The sequence below is a fragment of the Vulpes vulpes genome, chromosome 10, assembly GCF_048418805.1.
Source record: "Vulpes vulpes isolate BD-2025 chromosome 10, VulVul3, whole genome shotgun sequence".
NCBI lineage: Eukaryota > Metazoa > Chordata > Mammalia > Carnivora > Canidae > Vulpes > Vulpes vulpes.
Window position 1 is genome coordinate 35,415,297 of NC_132789.1, and position 6,000 is coordinate 35,421,296.

Sequence of the window (6,000 nt, forward strand, 5' to 3'; positions counted from 1 at the left end):
CTCTCTGTACCCATCAGCTTGTTCTCTATAGATAAGAGCCTGGTTTTTGTCTCTTCTTCTCTTCATTTGTTTAAGTTCCACATTCAAGTGAAATAATATTTGTCTCTCTCTGACTGACTTATTTCACTTAGCATTATGCCCTCTAGATATATCCATGTTGTTGCAAACGACAATCATATTCTTATGATTGAATAATATTCCATTGTATATGTGCACCACATCTTCTTTATCCATCCATCTATTAATGGACACTTGGGTTGCTTCCAGATCTTGGCTTTTGTAAATAATCCTGCTTATAAGCCTAAGGGTGCATGTAATCCCCTTGATTTAGTGTTCTTGTCTTCTTTGGATAAATAGTCAGTAGTGCGATTGTTGGATCCTAGTAGCTGATTGTAGCTCTATTTTTAACTTTTTGAGGACCCTCCATACTGTTCTCCAGAGTGGCTGCACCAGTTTGCAGTGCACCAACAGTGCACGAGGGTTCCTTTTCCTCTACATCCTTGCCAGTACCCGTTGTTTCTTGTGTCGTTGAATTTAGCCACTTTGACAGGTGTGAGGTGATTGTGATTTTGATTTGCGTTTCCCTGAAGGTAAGTGATGATGAACCTCTTTTCGTGTGCCCACTGGCCATCTGTATGTCTTGTTTGGAGAAATGTCTATCCGTGTCTTCTGCCCATTTATAATTGGATTATTCATTTTTGGAATGTTGAGTTGTATAAGTTCCTTATACATTTTGGATACTAACCCTCTATCTCATATGTCATTTGCAGTATCTCTCTCATCCCATTGGTTGCCTTTCAGTTTTGTTGATTATTTTCTTCGTTGTGCAGAAGCTTTATATTTTGATGAAGTCCCAATAGTTTATTTTTTTATTACCCTTGCCCCAAGAGACATATATAGGAAAAATCACTAAGGCCAATGTCAGAGAAGTCACTACCTGTGTCTCTTCTAGGATTTTTATGATTTTAGGTCTTTCACGCATTTCGAATTTATTTTTGTGTGATGTAAAAAAAGTGGTTCTGTTTCATTCTTTTGCATGTTGCTGTCTAGTTTTCCTAACACCATTTGTTGAAAAGACTATCCTCTCCCCATTGCATATTTTTTCCTGGTTTGTCAAAGATTAGATGACCATATAATTGTGGGTTAATTTCTGGGCTTTCTATTCTATTCCTTCCATTTATGTGTCCATTTTTGTGCCAGTATCATACTGTTTTGATTACTATAGATTTGTACTATACCTTGATGTTTGGAAGCCTTCAGCCTAGCTTTTCTTTTTCAAGATTGCTTTGACATTCAGGGTCTTCTGTTGTTCATACAAATTTTAGGATTGTTTGTTCTTGTTCTGTGAAAGATGCTGTGGGTATTTTTTTTTTTTTTTTGATGCTGTGGGTATTTTGATAGAGATTGCATTAAACGGGCAGGTTGCTTTGAGTAGTAGAGACATTTTAACAATATTTGTTCTTCCAATCCATGAGTATAGAATGTCTTTCCATTTGTTTGTGTTGTCTTCAATGTCTTTCATCAGTGTTTTGTAGTTTTCAGAGTACAGGTCTTTCATCACCACTTTGGTTAGGTTTATTCTTAGGGATCTGATTATATATGGTGCGATTGTAAATGGGACTGTTTTCTTAACTTCTTTCTTAACTTCTCTTTCTGCTGTTTTCATTATTGATGTACAGAAATGTAACACATTGACAATAAGCTCTTTGACATTAGTCTTGACAATGATTATTTAGTTCTGACACCAAAAGCATAAGGTACAAAAGTAAAAACAAATATATGGGACTAAATCAAACGGCTTCTAGACAGCAAAATAAGCCATCAAGAAAATGAAAAGGCAACCTCCAGAATGGGATATATTTACAAACCATGTATCCGATAAAGGGTTAATATCCAAAATATATAGACACTCATATAACTCATCATCAACAACAAAAACAATTTAATTTAAAAACGGGTAGAGGAACTGAGTAGACATTTTTCCAAAGAAGACATACAGATGGCCAAGAGATACATGAAAAGATACTCACCATCACTAATTACCAAGGAAATGCAAATCAAAACCACGACAAAGGGGCACCTGGGTGGCTCAGTCATTTGGGCATCTGCCTTTGGCTCAGGTCATGATCTTAGGATCCTGAGACTGAGTCCCATGTCAGGCTCCCAGCCCATCAGGAAGTCTGCTTCTTACTCTCCCTCTACCTCTCCTTCCCACATATACTCTCTCTCTCTCTCTCTCTCTCTCTCTCAAGTAAATAAATAAAATCTACACACACACATACACACACAAGATATCATCTCACACCAGTCAGAATGGCTACCATCAAAAAAACAATAGATAATGTGGTAACAAAGATGTACAGAAGAGGGAACCTGTGTGCACTGTTGGTAGGAATACAAACCAGTACAGCCACTGTGGATCCTAGTATGAGGGGATCCTCAAAAAATTAAAAATAGAACTACCATATGGTCCTGCAATCATACTTCTGAGTATATGTCCGAAAGAAATGAAAACATATCACAAAGATAAGTGCACTCTCATGTTCATTGTGACATTACTCACAATAACTAAGATATGGAAAAAACCCAAGTGCCCATCAATGGATGAAGCGATAAATAAGATGTGGTATAAATATACAATGGAATATTATTCAACCACGAAAAAGAAGGAAATCCTGCCATTGGTGACAAGGACGGACTTGGAGAGCATTGCTCCAAGTGAAATAAGTCAGACACAGAAAGACAAATACCACATGGTATCACTTATACATGGAATCTTAAAAAGAAAAAAAACACAGAAACAGACTATAGGATGGTAGTTACAAGTTATAAACAAAGTCTGAGGATCTAATGAATAACATGGTGATGATAGTTGATAGTACTGTGTTGCAGGGTTAAAATCTGCTCAGAGTATAATGTAAGTATCTTCACCAAAAAAGAGAAAAATATATACAAGTGTGAGGTGATGGGTGTGTAAATGAACTCAACAGTGGGAATTCTTTCAAAATATACAGACATTATAAAAGTATTTGTCAATTATACCTCAATAAAGCTGAAAAAAGAAAATCACTATTTTTTAATCCCTAAAGAAATGATGAGCCTAATTAACAGTCATTTTGGCTGCGAAAACCAAAGATCAAAGGTTGACAGGAACTTTTCTAATGAATGCATCAGGTTGATGACCCCTGAATGTCAGGTCAATCTTAACTGAAATGAGGCAACCAGTCATTATGTATTTCCTGTTTTATGAAATAGAAAACAAAGGACAAAGTATTCTTGCCAAAAGAAAAAAAAACATTAACCTGAATCTAATCAAGGGTTTAGAGCTAATGTTTCCAAGAAACGGTAAGGGTAGAAGAATAAATAAAAGCCCGTCCTGAAGAAGCAAAGGTCGTAGGTAGGAAAATCTATCAGATCCATGGTTTCTTTTTTTTTTTTTTTTTTTTTAGATCCATGGTTTCTTAAACAGATATCCATCCTGGAAAGGGGTGTGATTTGAGGAGAACTGTTACATATTAAGTGTAACTAAGAGGTTAATAAACCAGGGGCACGAGGGCAGCTCAGTCAGTTAAATGTCTGCCTTCAGCTCAGGTCATGATCCCGGGGTCCTAGGATCCAGCACCACAGTGAGTGCCCTGCTCAGCGGGGGGTCTGCTTCTCCTTCTCCCTCTTCCTTTGCCCCTCCCCTCCCACAGCTCTTTCTCTCTCGTATGTAAATAAAATCTTTTTTTTAAAGAGGTTAATAAACCAAATGCTATGTACAGAATTTGTTTGGACCCTGATTCAAGATTCAACAAACTCATGGTGAAAAGGTACTTTTTAGACAATCAGGAACATGGATTGAGTATTAGATGAAATTAAGAGGTTATGGTAAATTTTGTTAGATATGAGAGTGAACTTCTGGTTACATAGAAGAAAAAACATTTCCATGTGTCAGAGAAATATGCTAAAAAGTTTTATAAGAGAAATAGTCCGGCTCAACCCCACCTCCACCCCATAGAATGTAAAGGAAGAGATGACACACAATTGGCAAGCTGTTTATACTTTCTGAAGCTGAATGACAAAATATACAGCAATTATTGTACTATCCTGCATATTTGTAAGTTTCACATTTTTCATAATAATTTTCTTTCTAAGGTCTCAAGAAGTTCAATGACAGTCTAAGCTTGGAATCACAATGGCATTTTCATGACGTCCCTACCATGGTGGAGACACAGGATGGATGATACCTATAGGAGAAGATTATCAGACTCCTCTGGGTGGGCTTCACGGCACCCAACCAGGAGGAAACAGCATATTTCCCACAAGACCCCCATAAATTTTATGCAAAAAATAGACATTGAGATATACTTAGTTAATTCAAAGAAAATAACAACCCTCCCAAAATGAGATTTCTCTTCGATAACCTTTAAAGCCTTCTCTTACTCGCAAAAGCATTTCTTGAACTAGAAAATATTCATTTATGTAAACATTAATTATTCATAGAGAGAAAAAACTCACTGCTAGTACTTCTTGCAATACCTCTCTAATACACGGAAGCAAGCATCTCCAGTCTTGATTTAAAACTGGCACTGCCAAATTCCTAAAGTATATTAGGACTCCTTTCTATCTTTGCCTCCATGTAAGCAGCAAGATAGACCCCATACTGACATGTACTTCATTTGCTGCAGAGCTTATAATACTTGCACAATACACTGGAGAGGGGGAAAAAACCAATTTAGTTCAATAAGAACAGAGAATAAACATGCATAATTACATTTGTTGTCCTGATTCTGTCATCTTATAGATATATATAATAGATATTCATAGTCTCACCCACAACCCATAAAAGATCAATTCCCAAAATTATGGAATGTTTATTCTCCATAAAATTTTAATTAGAGCTACATCATTGCTGATTCATTTGGCTTTTTATGATATGTAAATTAGTTTTAGAATTTACAATAGTCCTTGACAGTGATAGATGACACTCATAGGCAACCAAAGACGGATGAGACCACTTGCCGTAAAATGACCATGTTGTCCAAAAGAGTAAAGAACAGACATAATTACTGTGTCGTCTAAACTGGATGGCACCCAAGAATCTCTTTTGGTGGGTGTCTATGGGTCTGGAAACTAATCCATTGGCCAGTGTATTATTACCCAGGACTGCCATAACAAATGCCACACATTGGGTGGTTTAAACAACAGTAATCTGTTGGCTCTCTGTTCTGAAGGCTAGAAGCCCAAGACCAAAGAATAAATAGATTGGTTTGTTCTGAGGGCTGCGAGGGAGAATCTGCTCCGTGCCTCTCTACTTGATTCTGGTGGTTTACTGGCAGTCTTTGGGATTCCTTGGCTCGTAGGTCTCTGCTTTCCTGCTCACATTGCGTTATCCTTGTGTGCATCTCTTTACACAGCATTTTTTAAATAAAGATACAAGTCATATTGGGTTAGGGACCTACTCTATTCTACTATGACCTCACCTTAGCTAATTACATTTGCAGTGAATGACCTCATCTCCAAATAAGGTCCCATTTGACATACTAGGGGTTAGGACTTCAACACACTGTTTTAGGGGACATGATTCAACCCATAATAGCCAGAGAGTCAAAAAATAGAAGGAGGTCACCATACTACTTTCCCCAGGTCAGTTAGTAAAGATCTGCTCTCTGATTTTACGTAAATATGTTGATATTTGTCCTAGACACAGTAGAAGAAAGTGTGTCAACCGTAGCTTTTGTTTGTAGAGACTACAATCAGTATAGTAGTTAGAATAAAGGCTTCTGCTGTTCTAACAACGACCGTGAATAGCAAAAGGTGAGATGGGTGTTTTATTTCCCCCTCACTTAATCATCTGAAATGAAGCAGTCAAGGAATGATTTGACTATCGGGGACTGGCAAGGACCCAGGCACCTTTTATAGGATGGCCATCCTTGACATGGAGCTTCCATCTCTGGGCTCGAGATGGCTGTTCCGGCTCTGGGGGCCATGTCTGTTACCCAGCTACTAGGAAGGGAG